Source organism: Notamacropus eugenii, chromosome 5, assembly GCF_028372415.1.
Source record: "Notamacropus eugenii isolate mMacEug1 chromosome 5, mMacEug1.pri_v2, whole genome shotgun sequence".
In the NCBI taxonomy this organism is placed as follows: domain Eukaryota; kingdom Metazoa; phylum Chordata; class Mammalia; order Diprotodontia; family Macropodidae; genus Notamacropus; species Notamacropus eugenii.
The window spans coordinates 61,159,903-61,182,601 of NC_092876.1; the positions used below are offsets into that span (position 1 = coordinate 61,159,903).

Sequence of the window (22,699 nt, forward strand, 5' to 3'; positions counted from 1 at the left end):
AATTCTTCTATGCAACTGTATGTGTAGAACCTATATAAAATTGTACCCCATCTCAGGGAGGGAGTGGGAAGGGAGGGAAGAAAAATCTAAGATACATGGAAGTGATTGTAGAACACTGAAAACAAAAGAAATATTTTAATTAAAAAAAAAGATTAGAAGGAAAGCAAAAAACTGATGTAACTGGTACTACAACAAGTGTCTCTGATAAAAGCCTCATTTTTCAAATATATAAAGAACTAAGTCAGATTAATAAGAATACAAGTTATTCCCTAATTGATAAATGGTCAAAGAATGTGAACAGGCAGTTTTTAGACAAAGAAATAAAAGTTATCTATAATCATATGGGAAAAAAAATGCTCTAAATCACTATTGATTCAAGAAATGCAAATTAAAAGAACTCTTAAGATACCACCTCACCCCCAGACTGGCTAACATGGCAGAAAAGGAAAATGATAACTGTTTACAAGAGATGTAGGAAAACTGGAACACTAATGCACTGTTGATGGAATTGTGAACTGATCCAACCATTCTGGAGAACAATTTGGGGCTATACCCAAAGGACAATCAAGCTGTGCATATATCCTTTGATCCAGCAACGCCACTACTAGGCACTACTAGGTCTGTATCCCAAAAAGATTAATGGGGGAAGAGGGGAACCTATTTGTACAAAAAAATATTTACAGCAGCTTTTTTTGTAATGGCAAAGAAGTGGAAACTGAGAGGATATACATCGGAGAATGGCTCAGTTGTGGTATGTGATTGCAATGGAGTACTATTGTGCTGCAAGAAATAACAAGTGGGATGATTTCAGAAGAATGTGGAAAGATTTATAAGAACTGATGCAAAGTGAGGTGAGCAAAACCAGAAGAACACTACACACACTAACACGAATACTATACAATGATCAACTGTGAATGACTTAGCTCTTCTCAGCAACGCAATGATCCAAGACAGTTCCAAAGGACTCATGATGAAAAATGCTGTCCACCTCCAGAGGAGAAAGGTGATAGAGTCTGAATGCAGATCAAAGCATTCTTTTTTCACTTTTTTATGGGTCTTTTTTTTGTCTATGTTTTCTTTCACAAAATGAAAAATCTGGAAATGATTGCACATGCATAACCAAAATCAATTTGCTTACTGTTATCACGGAAGGAGGAGGAGAAGGAGAGGGAGGAATAGAGAGAATTTGGAACTCAGAATTTTTAAAAATGTTCCAAACTGATTTTACATGTAATGGGGATAAAATAAAATATATTTTTTTAAAAACACAGCTTGTTTGCCAAAAACTGGAAGTCAAGGGGATGTCCATCAATTGGGGAATGGCTGAATAAATTATGGTATATGAATGTAATGGAGTACTATTGTGCCATAAGAAATGATGAACAAGAAGACTTCAGAGAGGCCTGGAAGGACTTATATGACCTGATGCTGAGTGAAAGGAGCAGAACCAGGAGAACTTTATGCACAGCAACAACCACAGTGTGTGAGAGTTTTTTCTGGTAGACTTAGATTTTTGTAATAACACAAGAACTTCTGAAAAAAAAAAAAAAAATCCCAATGGTGGACCTCAAGGCAAAAAGCCTTCCACACTCAGAGAGAGAAATATGGAAGTCACTCACATAATGTAGCAGATCATGTTTGTGTATGTGTATCTGTTTGTGTATCATGTTCTGATTTGTTATACGGATTCTTTCATTTATCTTAGTCTGACTACACAGCATGACGATAGTGAAAATATACTCAATAGGAAAGTTTATGTAGAATCTATACAGAATTGTATGCAGTCGTGGGGAGGGAGGGAGGTAGTTGGGGGTGGGTGGGGAGGGATAAAATCGCAATTGTATGGCAGTGATTGTTAAACATTAAAAAAAATAAAAAAATTAATAGGAAAAAAAAAAATAAAAAAATAAAAACACAGCTTGTCAGTTCATCCTTCAGCCCAATCCTAGGGTTACAACAATGAAGAGGAAAGGAGTGAGTTGTGGCACTGGGCCTTTAATAGCACCTGACACATTACAAAATAAGGAAACTATAATAAAGCTAAAATGAGGTTATTGTTCCACATCTGGATTCATTGTGAAGGTATTAGACACCTACCATCTGCCTATTTAAGTGCTGAATTACATATGCTGAAATACTTGTAATTTTTACTAAAAGGAATTTTTATATGTTAATCTTATAAATATAATTTACATGCTATCAGCTCTCTTCCCTACCTCACGCCACTACTAATCTTTGAAAGTCTCCAACGTAAACAGTCTAGATTTATATTATTAAAAAGTAAGAACAGTGGTCTTGTCAGTTGCCAACATAGTTTATACACCTTTAAGGAAGGGATTTACAGGAAATACGCTATGATCTCTTTTATTCATTAAACTCATTCCTAATATTTTCCCTAAAATAACATTAAAAAATACTAAAAATCCTCCAGATTTAGAACCAATAGCTGATTTTTCCCTAACAAAAACACCTAGGTCACAAAAAAGAAAACTGCCCCAAACACCTAAAAAAAAGCTCTCAGTCATTAATCATTCACAGAGTGCCAGCTATGTGGATGGGAACATCCTCCACATCTACAACTGGCATTGTCACTGCTAATGAGAGCAGTCAGTACACTTACAGTACTACAAGTCATCACCCATTGGATGGTTTTGAGATAGGAGGTTTTCCAAATTGATACCTCCAAGTACAAGATTATAATGTGCAAAATGAAAGTAAGGGCAGTATATTTCCAATTATAAAAGACTGACAGATATTATCATAAGTTTTTGTTGAGAGACCATTTCTTTTTTTTTTAATTTTTTTATTATTTTTTAATGTTTAACAATCACTGCCATACAATTGAGATTTTATCGCCCCCACACCTACCCCCCACTACCCTCCTCCCTCCCCACGACTGCATACAATTCTGTATAGGTTCTACATATACTTTCCTATTGAGTACATTTTCACTATAGTCATGCTATGTAGTCAGACTAAAATAAATGGAAGAAATCATATAACAAATCAAAACATGATACACAAAAACATACACATACACAAACATGATCTGCTACATTCTGCGAATGACTTCCATATTTCTTTCTCTGGGTGTGGAAGGCATTTTGCCTTAGAGAACCACCATTGGGATTTTTTTTTTTTTAAGAAGTTCTTGCGTTATTACGAAATTCCAAGTCTACCAGAAAAAACTCTCGCACACTGTGGTCGTTGCTATGCACAAAGTTCTCCTGGTTCTGCTCCTTTCACTCAGCATCAGGTCATGTAAGTCCTTCCAGGCCTCTCTGAAGTCTTCTTGTTCATCATTTCTTATGGCACAATAGTACTCCATTACATTCATAAACCATAATTTATTCAGTCATTCCCCAATTGATGGACATCCCCTTGACTTCCAGTTTTTGGCAACTACAAAGAGTGCTGCTATAAATATTTTTGTACATGTGGGACCCTTTCCCATTTTTATGATCTCTTGGGGATACAGTCCTAGTAGCGATATTGCTGGGTCAAAGGGTATGCACATTTTTGTACCCCTTTGGGCATAGTTCCAAATTGCTTTGAGAGACCATTTCTAAAGGAAATATATATTTATGGCACAATTGAAGGAAAACTAGACTTGGATTTGGAAGAGAGAATGTAAAAAAGACTTGAAAAGGGGGTAGGGGGAGATGGAAGCAGGTTATCAAGAGCTTTGACCTGGTCAGACCTGTGCTTTAGGAAAATCACTCTAGTGGCTGAATAGAGGATGCATCAGAGTAAGGAAGGAAAGTAATGTGATGAGGATGGTACCCTTGTGAGTAGAGAGAAGGGGATGGAGGGAATTGATCCGTAGGATGGATCTGATGAATATGATACTTGGATATTTAGATGGATGCAAGGGAGGTCTGACCCAACAGCAACTATTACAAGTGTGAGGTGATAAGAGCCTGCACCAGGGTGGTGGCAGTGTCAGGGGCCAAGTTACAAAGGTTAAATTGACAGGACCTGGCTAGAAAAGATATCAGGAGTTCAGGATGACTCCTAGGTTGTAAACCTGAGGGACTGGGAGGATGGTGGTGTCCCCTACAGTAACAGGGAAGGTAGAAGGAATGTGGGGCCGAGGCGGAGGCCAATGGGCACAGATAGTTTAGGTGGAAAGATAATGAGTTCTGTTTTGGACATAACAAGCCCAAGATATTCAGTTCAAGATGTATGAAAGGCAGTTAGAGATGTAAGACCAGAGGACAGCAGACAGGTTAGGGCAGGATAGGTAGATTTGAGAACCATCAGCATAGAGAAGGCCATTAAATCCATGGAGCTAATGAGAACACCAAGTGAAATTGCATAAAAGGAGGAGAGAAGGGGACCCAGGAAGAAGCCCTGTGAAACACCCAGGGTGAACAGGTGTGACCTGGATGAGGAAGGAGCAGTCAACAACATATGTAGGTACACATACATGCATGTACACTGTACATATCCACATGCATACACACAGACAGATGTAAATACTCAGAACTTAATAAGAATTGCTATAATAATTCAGTTCTGGATTTTGAGTTTGGGAAATTAACTATATGCAATGTTTCCTTTTTTTTTCTCCTCCTAATCCTATCCCATTTCCAGAAAGAACAAAATTTTCAGTAATATTTCTGCTTAATATAAAACCTTGAAGGGATATGACGCTGCTAGAGTTTTTCAACAAAAAGTTTGTAAAATGAAAGGATTCTGTAGACTTAAGAAATAACTTTTCATATTTTTTTAATTTTTCATTTCTTTAACATTTTGTATTTTTACATTAGGGTAGTCAAGTATTTCTCCATAAATAACAAACCAACTTAATTCATTGTCCCATGATTAAAAATCCAAAATAAATTACTGCAAATAATCTCTACAAACAGACCAGCTAACAATAAAAATCAGTTTGTAGGAGAAAAGATCTAAGATTTCCAAATGATCAAAAACACAGGTCTTGATGCCAGGAGTGGTAAGTCTGCCATCCTGCCGGTGAATCACCCCCATCACTCCACAGCATCTACCTACTCTACTCAGAAATCATGAGCTGCTGAATGCCAGTGAAGGAGCACACAACCATGTCAAATAAGTCCATTACAAATCTCAGCTAAGCCCTCAAGCTACACCACAAAACTTATTCCTCCTTGACTATTCCCATTTCCTTCAGCTGGGGAAATTAAAACCTTCTCAAGCACCCAACAAGCTATCCACCTGTACCCTCAACAGACAGCCTCATGAACTTTAAAGAGAAAATAGAGGCCATCCATATGGGAACTTCTTTTGCTTAACTAAACATGGGCTGTAACAAGGTTTTATTTTTCTTGCTTTGTCAAGGGAGAGAAGAGTTAGACAGCAGAAGGTGGGAAGGAGAAAAGGCAGATCTCATGAAAATAATACCAAATTTAATAATAGTTTTTTTAAAGTAGAGGCCACATTCCCCAAGCTATCTTTTTTTCTCCTTCTATACACCTCTAAACCTCATTTATAGTCTCCTCTTTATTCTCATTTCTACTGATAAGATGTCCTTTCCCCTTGATAAACAAGGCCAACCCTTCCACTATGTGCATGATCACATTCCTTCCATTCTCCTTCAGGAGCTTGCCCTATCAATCATTTGCTCCCAGTTGCTGTCCCACTCCTACTCCCAGCCTGCAAGTCATTCATCAGCTATTAGCCTTGAGAAATATCCCATAGCTGACAAGATACTATACTATCCTACAGAACACTGGTAATCTGTGTAAGCAGATAGGTATTATTTTGAGTTGGACAGTTGTTCCCTACATACTACTTAAGCATTATAAAATGACTTCATTTCAGATATGTTCAACAAACGTGACTCTGGCCTACATCTGCAAAGGGTTGTATGCCCTCCCAATAGACATAACATGGTTAAGTGAGCAAAGGACTAACACGGCATTCCTAAAAACCAACCAGGGCCAAGGCTCTGCCTCAATGACCCTCTCCATGAGCAACTGCTTTCAATGACTCTAAAGTGCCACTTTCTCACAATTACAAGGAGAATGTTGGCCCAAATGACCTCTCAGCCACCCTCAAGTCCTAAATGATGGGAATTTTATGATTCTAATCTGCATGTTCATCTTTCATTGTCGAAGAAGACCATGCCATCAGAGAAATAATGATATGACTTGCACTTGACTTCTGTTTTTTGAGTGAGGGAGGGCTATGGAGATCACCAGCCTCACTTTTCCTCCAGAGCCATCTGAATCCAGTGACCAGATATTCATCAGGATGACTGGAGATAACCCAGAATTAGGCAATTGGGGTTAAGTGACTTGCCCAAGGTCACAAAGCTAGTGAGTATCAAGTGTCTGAGGTGAGATTTGAACTCAGGTCCTTTTGACGCCTGCACTGGTGCTCTATCCACTGCACCACCTAGCTACCCCATGATTCTAATCTACTTACTGAATATACACCTGAGCAGTGGAATTCAACTTTCATATTCTGTCCAGGAGTGAGCGTGAAGTGTCTCCTTTAGTGACCAGATGTCCCATTATCTCTATCCTTTTCACTGCTCAAATTAATTCATTCTTAGAACATTTACCAGTGTTGGCCCCATTACCCAGATAACAAGAACAACTGACATCTATCTTGTATGACTTGTATGTCTTCATTTAAGAACAGACACTACAATATAATAGGTCAAAAATCTGTCCTCCTTGTAGGCACCTACTGTACAAATTGGAATCTTTAAAAATACAGGCAGGGAAGCAATCACAGAGCGCAGCAGCCTCAGGCCATGCCTTCTTGTACCTCACTTGAAAGGTGCCCAATAAACAGGACCCCAGTAAGTCAGGAAAATGGCCCAAAGCAAGAACCTGCCATCAGCCCTGGTACACGTCCCAACTGAACATCTAAACACCACCTACCTTTAAGGATCTTGGATTTCAATGCTTTTGAACCTATAAAAGGTGCTCCAATCATTAAAAGCATTCAGCATTGATGACATTCTGTGGCATCCGTGCTTTAGCTCCTAGCCCCTACACTGCTATGGACAAATTAGGGAATAGCAAAAGGGAGATGTCTGAATTTGGAGTCTTTAAAGATATTACATAGAAGCCCCTGCAATATGTCATTTCACATTTTAATTCAATTCATAATTATATTCACCATTAGGGACAATAACTCCTGTTTATAGGACAGAAAGCAAGCACTCATCATATTTGGAAAACTGTAACACTCTCAATGATCCCAGGTGGTTCACTGATGCCAATGCCCATCTTTTTAACACTGCTACTGCCATGGTGCTAATCTGTGACTGGGAATCATGAAACAAGGTCTCAGAAGAATGAAAATTAAACTGCAGTTTGCCCAAAGGCAATGGCAACATGCCCAGTGTCAATGGGCTGCAGCATTTTGTGAGATGTGAGAAGAAAACTCTCTGGGCCTGAGCTTCCTCATGTAAAACATGGGAATTAGAGCAGATGCCCTCTAAGGTCCCCTTCTGCTCTAAGCACATGACCTTATGATCCTAAGTGAGGTAAGAGACATCATCAATCACATCTATATAGAGAAAAGAACAAGAGCCATCCATGAATCCATAATAAAGGGCAAACACAGAGACAGCCAGAGCACTCTCGACACTAGGATTGACAAGACATTGGGGAAAGAAAGGAAATCTAGCCCAGGAGGCAAGAAGCCCTAGAGAAGATTTTTGGCAAGCCAGGAATAGAAAGTGGAAAGGAAAGGAAGGCCTGGGTAGGGCACAGCCTATGCAGACACAACAATTATCCACACCAATGAAATCGCATCCATCTAAATAGGTATCAGATTCATCAAATCCATCCCACAAATCAATTCCCTCCATCCCCTTCTCTCTACTCACAGGGCTACCACTCTAAACACATTACATAACCCCTAATCAGTCTTCCTGCCCCCTCCCCATCCTCCACATGGCTGCCCAAGTGATATCCAAAGGCACAATTCTAACTACATTGCCTCCCAACTCAAAAACCTTCAGCAGTTACTCAGTGCCTCTAGAACCATGAATGTGTTCTTTTCTAATATGCTGATAACTGCATTTCAATAGAACAGGTTTCCTTTAATAATATGTATTTTACTTTATACATTTAAATCAGTATTCTGATAAGCGACCCACACTACTAAACGGGTCCTAGACACAAAAAAAAGTTAAGAAACCCTGCACTACAAAAGAATACAGCTAGACCTCCATTAGTGCAAAAAATGAATCGTAAGAAAAGGTCACATTTGAATTCATATTGCATACTTCTATTGGGCTGGAGCCAATGAGCACATTTTACATAATTATAACTTTAAATAACACAAATTAAAATACATACTACTACCTCAGAGGATTCATTATTCACACTAATCGAGACCTGGTGGTACAAACTCCTGTAATTTCACATTATTTCCCCTCATACAAACTTACCACATTTCAGTCAAACTGGCTGCTGGCTGTTTCTCATACCCTATAGTCCCTATAGGGATGGGTAACCGGTGGCCAAGGCCACATGTGGCCTTCTAGGTCCTTGGGTATGGCTTTTTGACTGAGACTAACTTTTACCCAACAAATTCTTTTATTAAGGGAATTTGTTCTGTGAAGTTTAGATTCAGTCAAAGGGCCATTACTTGCGGACCTAGAGGGCCCCATGTGGCCTGAGTCTGCAGGCTCCCCACCCCTGTAGCCTATCTCATTTCCATGTTTGGAATGTTCTCCTTCTCCTTTTCCTTCCCTTTCCCTTTTATCTTCTTGAAATTCCTAACTCTATTCAAGACTGAGGTCAAGAAATGGGACCTCCTCTAATCCCCTCAGTTGCTAGAGTTCTCTCAACTTCACCACCAAAATTACTTGGTAATATTGTAGTTTCTTAGTAGATAAATTGCACAAGCCCACACTACATAGATGTTTATCCTACCAAAGTACTGTCAATAAACTTCACTGCATTATTCATTTGTAATAAGGCAGAATATCCTCTTGACAGGTCTATTACAACTCTAACTCAGTAATTACAAGGTTATTAATTTATACCAGAAGCTATTTCTGGTACACACGCTTAGTATCATGACGATGACCACTGCTACTGTCCACACAGACAACAAGAGTTCAGGAAGTGTACCTTCCCAGAAGCACAGAGTGGTCTTGCTTTCACATAATCCCCAAATACTTTCATTGCCTTCTAAATGTCTCCTGGATCCACCATTTTCTCCTCCACTCTCACTGTCAGTCACCACACACACCAAGATGACTGTCACAAAAACAAGTTTACCTGCCCCTTATTTCTCACCTTTCCTCTCAATCAATTCTGGACACCCTTGCCAGGTCTGTCTGCCTGTCAGCTGCCATATCCAGTCCATACTCTTCAGCCATGTCACTCAGGTTTCCAACAAAGTGGTCAGAACTTTTTCCTCTCTAACACCGCATTACCCAAGACATCCAGTCCATAATCACTCCCTCACTTCCACCTCCACTCTTTCTCTGCAATATCTCACATTTCCCCTCACCCTCTCTCCATCCCACCATTTCCCCTCACCCATCCCAGATCATAACTTCTTTTCCCCTAGATTATAGTAATCATTTCTTGAGAGTCTACTCTTCTTTAATTCGTTAAGTTACATGTCTCCTACATCAAAAGACTTCATTAGTTAACTGTTTATGCAAATCCTGGTTCTTTTCAATGCCCTTTTACCAAGAGAAAGAGTGTATAATGGTGGATAATGGAGAACGCTGGTTTCAGTCAAGAATGACCCTGGGTTTAAATAACTTAATCTCCTGGCCTCAGTTCTCCACATATAAAATGGCAGGATTGGCATGGATGACCTCTGAGGTCTTTTCCAGCTTAAAATCTATATAATCCCATGATTAACTAAGGTAATATGAGAGTGTCAATCTGTAAAAACAATGAATAACAGACAAACCACCTGATCCAACGGTACCCATGAGATACTAAAGAAGACTGCCACAAACTAAGTATAATGTGTCCAAACTAAGAACCTGAAGCAAAAAAAGATTAGGCCCAATATGACAAAGATGACCTTTTCTGCTGACCCCAAATGCTGTTCCTTTCAGTATTGGCCCTATCAACCCTCACTCTCTTTGTGCTAGCCTTTTTACACTCTCCCAGAATCCTGTGCCCTAACTAGTGGCCAGAAACCTTTTTTCTTAGCAAGAATTATCCCCTAGACTCTCATCCTCTCCTGTTACACACTTGACACCTCCCAAGTGATTGCAGATGACTCCCTCCTAAGGCAGTTCCTGGGACCTTCAGAAGCTCAGGGATCAGGTACGAAAGAGCCTCATTTCCTTTTTCCTTCCAGCTCTCCAAACTAAAAATAGCCCTTCTGTGTCTCATCAGCTGGTAAGCAGCTGAGATATTTTTGGTCTCAGGTTAAAAAACAGGACAGATTGGCCCTGAAAATCATCACTACCCAAAGTTTCAAATCATTTTTATGCACTATAACGGAAACTCCAAAATCTGACACAAAGTGAACCTCTTGGACCTCCAACCAATGGGACTTCATTAAAGAACATCAAAATAAATAAATACTTTAAGGTTTACTATAAAGCACCTCTCAAAACATGGTGGTTAATGAAAGAATTCTTATCTCCACTTTATAAATGGGAAGAGGGAGCCTTAGGAAGCAATCTGGTTTAACCAAGAACTCAAGTGCTCCACCCTTCCCAACATTCAGTACTGATGTGACATCCTAAAGATCAAAATCCCAAAACAGCACTGCAATAAAAGTCAGATACATTTTTCTGTGCCTCTTCTAATGTACAGAGGGAAATTTTAAAAAAATTCAAGAACTCTCTCCATAACTCTACCTGACTCTCATAAAATGAGTGTGCTTGGAAAGGCCTCCTCCTAGAGTTTATTGGCTCCCTCCAGGCTCCCCTCAGACCCCACCTACTAGAGACAGAGCCTTTCTGGGCAGTCCCAGCTGTGAATTCTCTCCCGATACTAAAACTACCATGAAGAGAGTAACCAAGCTCCCCCAACCCAACCCCACCAACCGAAAGCAAGCCAACTGGTTTTCCTTTCCTTACATCATGACTATGCATATTTTTTGACCAGATCTATAATTTCTTTGGCATAAGAAACTCTCAGTTCTGGAAACTTCCCCTCCTAACTCTCAACACCTTTTTATCCTTGAGAAAGTGACCTGGGACCCAGACATTAAGTGTCTTGCCCAAGGTCACAAACCAGCATGGGTCAAGAGATGTTCCCAGAACCTAGAACTTCCTGTTTCTGAGGCAAGCACTCAATCCACTGAACCACCCACACCACCTCTCTAATTTATAGTAAGTTACTTGGGTCAGACTCTATCTGCAGTGTGCTAGGCTACATGAAAAATACAGTGCCCTGCACAGAGCAGGCTTAATAAGTTTAATGAGTATGTTGAATAAATATAAAAAAAAGTTTAAAATCCAGATAAAGGAATTCAATTTAGCTGTCACAATCTAATTACAATATTACCTTTTAAAGGTAGGCCTTTGCTTGAACAAATTAAAAACAGGGTAGCTATGAATACTATTAAGGACCGTGCTTGTTACAAGACCTGAAGTGTACTTCTGAAAGTCTCAAAACACCATGTTCTTGAAAAGAAAAGAAAAAAATCACAACTGGGGCCCTTCGTAGCAAAGAGAAGAGTCGTGTGATTTTCTTTAAATTAGCAAAGATGCAACAAACTAGTCCATGAGCACCGGAGATTTTGTAATGTTTGCATGTCTATAATTTATTTTAAAAATCAAAATATCTATCATCTTCAAGCCCCAAACACATTACTCCTCTGAGCCAGTTGTTTTAGTAGCATACTTTATAACACAGCAATTCACGTCAAAATCCACAGCTTGCCAAAATCCAAGATCACAAGGCACAGGTTAACTAAAGCAAGAAAAAAGTACTCAAATCCAATCTTATTTTAGCCAATTATCAAGGAGTATGCAAGGTGGAATGTTAAAATCTACTTCAAGCAAATTAAAATTTTATTTAACTGAGTCTTTTTGAAGGCTGAAATAAATACTTCCAATCCAATGTTGTGACTTTCCTATCATATTAGTAACTCATTTTCAGCGCAGGGCCTGCTAGCCTTCTCTTGATACGTAAAGAAAAACTTACAAGATATTCAAACCAATAACAGTGAGAGGGAAAGATCATCTTGGAATACAGAAGGATAAGAGATGAAAGATAATGTTGGAGCTGTTAGGAAAGCAAATCCCTCAGAACATAGAACGTTCAATCAAGACAGATGGGTGTCAGAGCTGAAATAGATCTTAGCTGGAAACTTGCCTAAGGTCCCACAGCAAGAGAGCAGCCAAGTCACTGCCTAAGTCTAAGTCCCTCCAGTAATCTGTGGGATGAGCTAGCAGGTACTAGCTTTTCTGAATCCCAATGTCTTTCCTCTCTATCTCTGTCTCTGTCTCTGTCTCTGTCTCTGTCTCTGTCTCTGTCTCTGTCTCTCTCTCTTTCTCTCTCTCTCCACAATAAGAGCTGCTGTTCACTGTAAGCACCTGATCGTATCTATTTAAGTTGAAGACAACAGAATGTTCTACCCACTGCTCTCCTGCATTTCATGATCTCTGGAGACTCATCATCCTTCAAGCTGAAATCCACCCTAAAATTCCTCACTCAGATCATTTCCCACCCCATGACTTCATCATGCCACCCCTCCTTTCAGCTCCTTTTTATCTGGTATCTCCCCCATTAGATGACAAGCTCCTTCAGGACAAGGACTGTCTTTTGCCTTTCTTTATATCCCTGGCACTGAGCACAGTGACTGGTACATGTTGGGGACCTGATAAACGTTTATTGACTCTGAAAATATAAATTCAAACCATGAAGGACTTCAGAAGAGTAAAGTCACAGAGAGGTTTAAAGTGACTTGCCCAAACTAAGTCAAAGAAGGAGTGAAACAGTCACAGGTGTCATGGTGTTGTGGTGATACCACAACATATCTATCATCGATAGAAGTATTCCCCAAGACAACGATGCAGATCACAATCTATTCATGCCTGCCTCCTCCTATTAGCTTACCCAATATCTTGCAACTTTCCTCAAAATCTCTTGACACTGTCAGAACACCAATGGGATGCAGAAGTGGCCTCTGACCTCGCCCTAAGCACAAGCCCAGCCTGTCCTCATTACCAGGCATACACTTCTTGGATGACATCCTGGATAATCTCTTCCTCTTAACATCCCTAGTAAATGGTAAGATCCTTAAGGCTAGAGACCTTGATCCTCTTAACCTTTGTGCTTCCCCAGGGCCTGGTCTGATGGGTGCTTAGTAAATAATTCCTTCAAGAGGAAAGAAATAATCAAAGCATGGACATGTCAAGACAAGCAGTATGGCATGGTAGACAGAGAGATGTCCTTGAAGTCAAGAAGACTCCAGTTCTAGTAGAGCCTCCGATCCATGGGAGCTATAGGGCCGCTATGTGAAGTCAATGAGCTTCTGATGTCCCTACAGCTGATTTACCGCACTACATTCCAAGAGAGAGTTTCCATATCAGGAGTTCAAATTAAATCACAGGTCTGGGCCAGAACATTCACACACAGATGCTTATGCATCTGTATAAGGAGTGCAATCTCTACTTGGAAAAAAGGCTCTTACTAGCATTTGCCGCCCCCACCAACTCCAGCAAAGCAGAACTGGCAAGCAAGCATAAGGGATCCTCTCCTTCTGACAAATAAACATATCATAAAAAGGGCTTGGCCTCACATTCTCACAAAGTCCTTCACCTTTTCTTTTTCCAATGGTTTACTTTTGAAAGGAGGAGGTAAAATTCCAAAAGTCGTGCTATCCATGTTGCAAAGGGCTGCCGAGGAGAGAGTGGTGAACAAGAAAGTGGGTAAGAGGATGCAACAAGAGCCAACCCAGCAGCCAGGCTTAGGCCAGAGCCTGAAAGGGCTCTTTGTCCTTGCAGTCAATGCTAGGTCTTTGAGATCGTCCTAGTCAGGAGCAAAGAAAAAAGGCAGGATGGGCACAGGAAGAGGGCTGCTTCTTTGGGGACATTGCCTCTGCTGCCAGAGTCCAGGCTACTGATCAATACAGGAGTTCTCCAAGCACTCAGTGACTCAGGCATTGTCTATGAGAAGAGGAGCTGGGCCCATACCTCTGTGCCCCCACACACACAAACACAAACACACACACACACACACACACACACACACACACACACACACACACACACTATCTTCTCTGACTGAACATCCCATCTCACAGTGACCTTGTCAAGGCAAGATCAGTACATTTTACTTCATAACTGGTCTTTGCAGGAATGCACCCTTTTTTCATCAGACTACTAGCTTTTTCCTTCATTAACAAGAAATGGGAAGTAGTGATAATTACTTTAAAAATAATAACCAGCTGTTTTATTTGTTTCTTTGAATACTTGGATATTACAGATATTTAATATAGATAGTAGCAATGCATGGCTGTGAGAGAGACAGTGGAGGATAAGAGGCCTGGAATGCTATGGTCCTTGGGGTCCTAAAGAGTCAGGCAAAATTGAACAACAATAAAAACACATTTTATAGGACGTTCAACGGAGGCACTAAAAAGACATTCAATTTTTTAATTACTATTTCATATATGTTAAAAATGGGGGGAGGGTATATGTGCTCAGGATCACATATCACGTGTGATAGCAAATACTGTTTCAAGAGAGAACAGGGAGGTGGGAGGACAGTTCAAAACGGCACAAAGACCATGGTGTCTGAAACCAGTAGACCCATGTTAAAACTCTGACTGAGCTTAGGGCCCCCAGGCCGGCACAGGGTCCAGGAACTAGAGTTGGAATATGTTTGACAGATCATTTTATAGAAGAGGAAAATGAGGCCCAAAGAAGCAAGGTAGCTTGTCCCAAGTCCCCCATGTTCTAAGGAGCAGAAGCAGGATTCAAACTTAGGCTGGACTCTCTGAGTCTCCTTTTCCCAATCTGTATAAGGAATAAGTTGGAAAAGATGGTCACTAAAGTCCTACACTGCTCTGACCTTCTCTAAGAATCCTTTTTTTTCAATTTTCATAACTGAAGCCTAATGAAAGGTACCATCGTGATGTAAATCTGGGTGATCATATACAGTCTAAGTATATATGAAGCTACAATTTGAATAAAGATCTTTTTCCTTGGGGGTTTTAAAATATTAACAACACAAAATACTTAAGATGTAGCATTTCAGCAAGGACACTGATAAACAGGGGAGTGTACAGAGGGAGGGTAGTCAAAACAGCCAATGTCCTTGAAATCATGCCATAAAAAGACAGGTTAAAGGAACTGGGAATATTAAGCCTAAAAAAGAGAAGACAGAAAAAAAATAATAGCTGCATCCAAATATTTTGATGGTTGTGATATGAAAGCGGGATTCTATATGTTCTGTTTGGTTCCACAGTGCAAACCTAAAAACTCTAGGTAGGAGGTGCAAAGAGGTAAATTTAGGTCTGATGTAAAAAAAAGATTTTCTTAATAATTAGGACCAACTAAAAGTAGAATGTGTGAAAGAAGTAGTGGATTCCTCCTAACTTGAAGTTGTAAAATAAGAGTTAAATGACCACTTGTCAGATAAGCAGTAGCTTTCTCAGGTATTAGTTCCATCCTAATCTGAAATTCTAGAATTGAATATACATAATTTTTAGGAAGAAAGAATCAACATATACACACAGATGCGTATAGAAATTCATATTATTTAACTGGGACATAGAAAGTAAAGAGAAGGCGGGGTAGAAAAACAACAGGAGGAAGGATTAAGGGAGACAGTGTTCAGAAGCAAAACAAAGTCTTGAGAGGGGGACAGGGTTGAAAAGAGATGTTTAAGTCTAAGAAAATGAGATGGAGGGAAACACACAATTAACAATCATAACTGTGAATGTGAACAGAATGAACTCACCCATAAAACAGAAGATGACAGCAGAATGGATTAGAAACCAGAATCCAGTAACACATTGTTTACTACAACATGTCAAGAATTAACTATCATGCAAAAAAAAAAAAAACCACACATACACAAGAAAACTGTCTAGAATTTCTGAACACAGAAAACGAAGTGCCAACTGAAAGAATCCACAGACCACCTCCAGGAAAAAGAAAAAAAAAATCTATGCTGTGAACTCTAAGATACAAAATGGTTAAATTTAACAATTCCACTTACAACAAATTCTGCATGCAACCAAAAGAAAGATCTTCAAATATAAAGGAAAGCAAATGCAAACAATGCAACATCAAAAACCAGGGGATGGAATGAAATAATATATTTTCTAAATATTACAACTAGCATTTAAGAGAGATGCTGATGTGATAGTTAAAAATGGAGTAAAAGTTAATATTTTCTGATGACTGGAAATTTTTATTGGAAACTGGTATTTTTATGGAGAGCTAAAAAAGAATTAGGGCTAATTCGGTTACAGTTGCCATTTTAATTAATTAGTAAATTTTATTCTAAAGTATGGTCTAGATTTTACATGGGTGGATTAAGAAAACATTTGCACTAAAACTAAACTTTATCTTTGAGGGGCAAATGAGGCAAGTAAATGATCACTGCTCCTAAAAAGGGTAGAAATCATCTAGCACAATTTATTCATTTTAAAGATAAAGTAACTGAAATTCAGAGGTCACAAAACTTATCCTATAAATTCTTGAAATAGTATGGTATTATGAGGCACATACTTCAAAAGGAGAACAGCTAGGGGGGCATGGTGGATAATGGAATCAGGAAGATGTGACTTCAAATCCAGCCTCCATACTAGCTGCATGACCCTGGACAAGTCACTTTACCCTGTCTGCCTCAGTTTCCTCATCTGTAAAATGAGTTGGAGAAGGAAATGGCAAACCACTGCATCTTTGCTAAGAAAAGCCCAAATGGGGTCACAAAGAATCAGATACAACTGAAATGACTGAACAACAACCTCAAAAGGAGAATAAGGACATAAAGTCCCATATGTACAAGAATATTTATAGAAGTACTTTCTATGGCAGCAAAGAAATGGAAGGAGAGTGAGTGCCCAAAATTGGCAAACGGCTGAACAAACTGTGGCACAAGAATATAATGGATTATTGTGCCAGACAGAATGATGAAGAGGAAAAATTGAGAGAACTTTGGAAAGACTTGGAAAGGTGCACTATGATACAGTGGAAAGAAGATTGACTCTGGGGAGGCCTAGACTCAAATCTTGCCTCCCGCTTTTACTGCCTGCGTGACCTTCGACAAATCATCTGATGTCTCTCTGCCTCGGTTTCCCCATCTATAAAATGAGAGGGTTTAACCAAATGGCTTCTTAGGGCCCTTCTAGCTTTAGCTCTAAGGACAGCTTGGTGGTACAATGGGTAAAGCACCGGGTGTAGAGTCAGGAATACCTGAGGTCAAATTCAGCTTTAGTCATTTACTAGCTGTGTGACCCTGGGCAAGTCATTTAACCCCATTTGCCTTAGTTCCTTCAATTATAAAATGAGCTGGAGAAGGAAATGGCAAACCACTCTAATATCTCTGCCAAAAAAATTTCAAAAGCGATCACACAAACTGCTGGACGTGACTAAATAACAACTTCATATCTATGATATAGTTAGCATGATATGAATCACTTTTATCAAGTGAATCAGAGCAAAATAACCAGAACCAACAAGTCAAATCATAAAATGACTACTCTAATGTAACACAAAATAATACTGAAAGACTGAAAATTTTTGAACAATGCAATCAGGACCTCAGAAAAATACTGACGAAACACGCCTTGTCCTCCCTCCTGGCAGGGAAGAGGTGGTGAGCTACAGGTGCTGATTGAGGCATGTCTTGCCAGATGTTGCCAATTCATGGATTTGTTTCACTTAACTGTACCTCTTCCTTACAAGAGAAGGTTAGACTGGGACAGGAAATCATTGGCTAGTAAGAGTGATAACAAACAGCATCAATAAAATATTTTTTCGAAAGAAAAAGAAATTACAGAAAAAGATTTGAATCAAACCAAAGAATGTGAGCTTTATTTACTTGGTAGGATTACAGAATTTAGAGCTGCAAGGGTCCTGTTTTACAGATCAGAGAATTGAAGACCTGAGACTCCAGGTACCTTGCCTAAGGTCACAAAAGTATAAAGTAACAGAGCCAGAATTCAAACCCAGTTCCTAATTATAAAAAGGAAGTTTTTTCTATCCTGCCACTCTAAAGAGAAACATAAATACATCCAAATGAAGAGAAAACAGATTTATGGATATCGTCTTCTGGTAATTTGAAGAACAAATAAAAGGCTATTTGGAAATTATAAAATTTCCTAAATGAAGCATGTGATAAGAAATATCTAAAATATGTATCTGTGGCTATTGTAACTATATAACACTGCTTGGCTTTAGAGGAAAACTAATCTCATTAGAAAAAAGCCTCCATGTTATAGTGGAAAGAACCCAGGAAAATGAATGAGAAATAGGAGAAGGCTGGTTTAAGATCCTCGCTCCAGGGCATTACAGCTGAGTTACCCTGGGCATGTCATACTGAAGCTCTCTGAATCCAGCTTATAAAAAAGGAAATGAGAATACTTTTAATACCTGCCTCTCCCTCTATAACCCACCAAACTTCAGGTAAATGTGATAATCACCATAAAGCTTCCATCTTGCTTTGAACACAAATCCTCACAAAACCTCTAAGTCGGACTGGAGAGGATAGTGACTAGAGCAAGTGACTGATTTCACTGATAGGGAGAATTTCCAGATGAGGATATTCCTCCTAATTGAGCAGACTGTCCCCTTGTCTATTGTTTAGGAGAACTGCCTAAAGCATGGAAAACCCTTGCAGTGGACTTGATGAGGCAAAGAGGCTAGTTTGGCTGCCCCCAAGGCAAGATCTCTTAGCCCAAGCAGAGATGGTGCCCAGACCAGATCTCACAGCCTACTCTCCCCTAGACCCCTGCAACAAGAACAGGACAATCTAATCTTCCAACGACACAGCAGAAAATCTCCACTTAAAAAACTGGATAAACAATTTTGTCATTTTTGGTGAGCAGTACACTGTTACGTTAATCTTTACAAGTGTCTTTCTGGTCACTCTTCATTTCCCCACTTCCTTTAAGTTGCAGTTTACTTGCTAAATCAATAATAATGCAATCACGCAAGTAAAATTAGGCCAAACCAAAAAGTAACAATGAACACAGGTCATCAGTACTGAAAGAAGTGCTGACAGAAATCAAATAATGAAGCTCTAACCATTAAACTACAGATGTCCAGTCAATTCTCAACAGTTTAATTTTCTGAATCTAAGATTCAGACTTCTTCCACATTTTTCTCCCTCTACTGAATGTAAAACAATAGAACAGAACCTTCAATGACATCACCATCACGTAACTTAAAATTTCTTAACCTGAAATTAAACTTCAACCTTGTTTCCTACTAGTCATAGAAGCACAGAATCTAAGAGAGCTGAAGGGGAAACCTCAGATGATACTGAATACAACCAATATTTGAAACAACTCCCTTCCATAAGCATCTGAAAATTTGCAAGGAGGAAAGGAGAAATTACCTGCTAAAGTGGCCCAAGCCTTATAGGACAATTCTAATTGTAAAGTCTTCTCTTTCTCTTAGACAACCCTAAACTCCCAGCACACACTTCTGTGTCTGCATGTATTGGTGTGTTATAAAGTTTAGGAAGAAGCTAACGTAAATAAGCACAATACACAGTCCCTGCTCATGAAACTGCACTTTTGTAAGAAGTAGAAAAGAGGGAGCCTGGTGACGTGTACTCAACAGGAATCTCCACAAAGCACCTCCAGCTGTCACCAGGGACACAGGCCGAAGGCTCCAGACTGCTTGTTTTTCTTAGCTTAACTACTCTTTGCTCTTCAGGAGGTTCTCTCTCTTTTCTATGTATTTCCACAAACACACAATTAGTTCAGTGCTTTGCATTCAATGGGCAATTGATAGTTGTTAAATAGAGGTTTACCAACTAATGTACACTAGCCCTTACACCCCTAATACTGCTCCTGCTAACTGCACTGGAGAGAAGACTCATCCCCAACTCTCTGGGGTTTGGCCCTCGGCTTCTATGTAGGCCCACCATCTCTGCTCCCACTTGCAACTGCCTAACTATCGAAAGATAGACAGCCCAGTGGCTCAGTGCATAGAGCCCTGGGCCTGGAGTCAGGAAGATCCAAGTTCAAATCCAGCCTGAGACATTTACTAGCTGTTTAACCCTGGGCAAGTCACTTAGTTTCTGTTTGCCTCATCTGTAAAATGAGCTGGAGAAGGAAATGGCAAAGTGTTCTTAGCAAAATCCCATGGACGGTACTGGAGAGTACTGGCTCACTATGATCCACAGGGGTCACAAAGAGTCTGACAAGACTAAACAATGACTGCTCTGCCCCCTAACTTTCCTCCACTAACAATCTTGTTCCTAACTTCCTGTTAATCCCTACACTGAATATGAATCACCATGATTATATCTCAGACCTTCACATCAAATGCAACACCAGCAATGCACACAAATGATACTGACAAGACCAACTATCTATTGATATGGGGACTGCAGGGAAGGAGCTAGGAGATGACAGACTGAAGATGAGACAAAGAGGATGGCTGATGGCCCAACTTCAGGAAAGGATGGCATCAGTAAGGGCACAAGAAGATGCTCTTACCAAAGAAAACGGCCACCTGTGCTTCAGAAATATCAGATGAGCAGAGAAAAGAGAAAGAATGATACAGAGGAATTTTAAGGAGTGAAGAAAGAAACAGGAGTTCATAACAGATGGCCTCAATGTTAAGATCCTCTGATAAAAGGAAGATAAAAGCAGAGTTGGAAAGTAGAAAAGAGGAAAATTGTCATCAGCCACTAAGGGAGTGAGATAAAGAGTCAACGAACATGTAATTGGAAAAAAAATACTAATACTATTTTAAAAAAAAGAAGACTTTGAATCAAGAGGATAGGATATTTGGGGTGGGGAGACCTGGAGCAATTGGGGTTAAGTGACTTGCCCAGGGAAAGCTGGTTAAGTGTCTGAGACCGAATTGGAACTCCAGTCCTCCTGAATACAGGACTAGTGATCTATGCACTGAGCAGCAAGATCTTAGGTCCTGCCTCAGATGCTTAGTAGCTGTGTGACTTGTAGCAAATTACTTAGCGCCTGTTTCATTTGCAAAATGGGAATAATAACAGCATCCACCTGTTGTAAGGTAGGGCTATAGTAACATGACATATGGAAAGTGCTTTTGCACACCTTAAAGTAACATGTAAATGACTGGCTCACTACCTGAAACCTGCTCAGATAAACACATCTGTACCCTCTTTAAAAAAAGTCAATGAATAAAGAATGAAATGACTGGCTTATAAAATTGAAGGGTCCACTGTGATTATAAAAAACATTTGTAGTGGACCCTATAAGCACAATGGTGTGACTTCTTCCAGCAGAGCAAAGCACTTGGTGAATACAGCCTGAAAGTAGATGGGGGTGACACATGACTTAGGGGTAAAGAAGAGCAGGGTATAGAATAAGGAAGGGGGTAAGGCAGTGTGGAATTAAATTAGTTAATTTTAGGGTCAATAGCATGAAAGGAGCAAAGTACGGACAAGGCCAAGGCGATGAACTAGGGAAATGAACGACTGTGGTAAATATGAAGAATAGATTTAGAATGAGTGAGGCTGTGAAAAATGTAGGGACAAAAGACTGTAAATTACAGGGGAATGTGAAAACTCAAAATCATGATGGTGACACTGTTAGAAGAAATGGTATAAAACTAGGCTATGATCATCCCTTATGGGTGGTTTAGGTAGAATGAACATGTAGGTAATGGAAGTTGGAAGCTGGTGAACTGAGAATCCATATTTGAGGGGATATTAACATGCATACTGAAACTCCCTAGTCTAAGATGAGAGATTGGGATGGACAGGAAGACTGTGGTCCAGGTAATGAACTCCTTAAGAAAGAAGAGTCCTTTCTGTTAACCAGCTATAGAAAGAATTTTGTTTTCAGGGAAAGTACTTGGGGAAGGTGAGGTGAGCATTTGGGGAAGATTATTTGTTGGGCCAATAAAGACGATATCAACAATTTGTTATTTGAGGGGATATAAACATTCACATAAAATAGACACAGGCTAGAGGTCAGTAGATCCCAGCAATAAGGATCTAAACTGAGTGACACAGCCCATAGGAGAAGAGAAAGGCTGCTGAGTAGTGGCGACAGAAGATGCTGAAGGTGAAGGCGGAGCAGCCAGCACCAAACACTGTCACCAAGGATGCATCATTCTGTGGAGCCAGATTTACAAAAGACTTCTGGTGAGGCCCACATTGTGATGTTATCTTGGTGTCATTCTTTATCTTCAAGTGTCTCAAACCAGCCTCTGACTGCACTGACTATGCTGAATTCACTAGTAATTTTTAACTCTAGAATAGCCAGCTTTTGGCTGTGTGGAGTATTTCCCTGATGCCAGAGGTAAGTAATTTTGATCTCCTTGAGTTTATTACCAGTGCAAAGCACAGTGCTGACTCTACAAAGTGGTTCATCATTAATATACGTTCAAGAGTGCAGCCCTCAGCACACAGCAGTTTTCAAAACAATTGTCTAAAGACTTCTGATGGTGTTCATAGTCCATCAAACTGAAAGAGAAACCATTTCCACCAGTTACAATTTAGCAGTTACAATGCTAAATCACAAAGTATTATACTTTCACATGCAGAACACAAGACTTGATCATAAAATGTGCAGAATCTCCCTCCTTTTTAAAATGCAAAGATCCCTTATGCAATGTTCTCAGCATACCATGCCGGATTTG

At 39.7% G+C, this 22,699-nt stretch overlaps 1 protein-coding gene across 11 annotated transcripts in view; it reads right to left on the reverse strand.

Moving 5' to 3' along the window:
- The window catches only part of EIF4G3 (eukaryotic translation initiation factor 4 gamma 3), a 386,245-nt gene that overhangs the window by 325,511 nt on the left and 38,035 nt on the right, over positions 1 to 22,699 (reverse strand). The gene's annotated exons all lie outside the window — the stretch shown is intronic.